The 1,445-nt window shown below is 40.0% G+C and overlaps 1 protein-coding gene across 4 annotated transcripts in view; it reads left to right on the forward strand.

The window, feature by feature from the left end:
• Nucleotides 1-1,445, forward strand: part of Sesn1 (sestrin 1) — a 120,234-nt gene that overhangs the window by 113,771 nt on the left and 5,018 nt on the right. The gene's annotated exons all lie outside the window — the stretch shown is intronic.

Below are 1,445 nucleotides of genomic sequence, written 5' to 3' on the forward strand. Positions count from 1 at the left end.
TAGATAAATAATGCAGATGAATTAAATACTCTCAACTATCTCAATGTTAATAACTTTTTACTAGAGTTATGAAAATAGTTGAACTGTAATATTTTGCCCCCCAAAACAAAACTAAGATATTTAAAAGGACAAAATCTAGGCACAAGGAGGAGTTAGTTGTCATGAGATATAATAAATTCAGAATTGAAAAGATCATTGTAGACTTTAAGTTTTATGGAGAGAGATTCAAATGTGAAGGATTTGAGTAGCCAAAAAAGAAAGGGTAGCTGGGGATGGTAAATTGTTTGTCTTAGGATGTGCAAGGCCCTGGGTTTGGTTGTAAGCACCACGGGGGTTTGGGGTTACATTGTAAGTATAAGAGAGTTGGAAATAATTTAGCCTAGGGTTAGGTATAAAGTGAAGGAAGGGATCATAAAGAGACAGAACTACTGAGAGTTACAAGCAAGGCTTTGTACCTCCACTAGAAGGAAAGAAGTTTTAATTGGTCAGGTATATCATAAATGCCGAAGCAATTTGCAGTACATTAAATAGGGGTTAATGTTAAACAGATATTATAGGAGCTGGGCATGGTGGCGCATGCCTTTAATCCCAGCCCTCAGGAGGCAGAGACAGGTGGATCTCTGTGAGTTCAAGGCCAGCCTGGTCTACCAGCTGGGCTACAGGGAGACCCTGTCTCCAAAGATCAAAAAAAAAAAAAAGATGTTTTAGGAAAACAAATATAGGAACAATGTAGAAGTAGGGGCTTACTGTTTTTTTGAAGTAGAAAGGTAAGGAGACTTTATGTAGGAAGAGACAATTAGAAGACTCAGTTAATAAGGATGAAAGGCAAATGGGAAATAGGACAGGAAACAATGTGTGATGTATATGTTGAATTGGATTTTTTTTTTCTTTTCTTTTGAGACATGGTCTTGCTATATAGTCCAGGTTGGCCTCTAACTTTTGGTCCTGTTAGACTAATAGGCATATATCTAGCCTAGAAATTCACAGAATTTGAAGAATATTTGAATGGTTTCAGTGATAAAAATGAGAGAGGACTCTCAAGCTGGGTTCCCCTAGAGGCTAGGTAGAAAGCTGAAGAAAGCCAAGAATCAGTGGCCTGTGGTAAGGGGGCAAGTCTCCATTGTTTATTGTTTGTTTTCTGGGGTTTTTTGGGGGGGGTCTTTTTTAGGCAGGGTCTCCTTATTCCTGGCCTGGAACTCACTGTGTAGACCAGGCTGGCCTTGAACTCACAGAGATCCGCCTCCCTCTGCCTCCTGAGTGCTGGGATTAAAGGTGTGCGCCACCACACCCGGCAATGAGAATACCACCCACATTTGTTTTTATATGTATGGTGCTGGGATTGAATGAATTGAATCCAGGGCCTTGAGAATACCAGGCACATGCGCCATCACTGAGCCACCTCGTAACCTACACTTATTTTCCTTAAAAAAATAAGTCTATATGTT

The sequence above is a fragment of the Nannospalax galili genome, unplaced genomic scaffold (assembly GCF_000622305.1).
Source record: "Nannospalax galili isolate Female #2095 unplaced genomic scaffold, S.galili_v1.0 scaffold646, whole genome shotgun sequence".
Taxonomy (NCBI): domain Eukaryota; kingdom Metazoa; phylum Chordata; class Mammalia; order Rodentia; family Spalacidae; genus Nannospalax; species Nannospalax galili.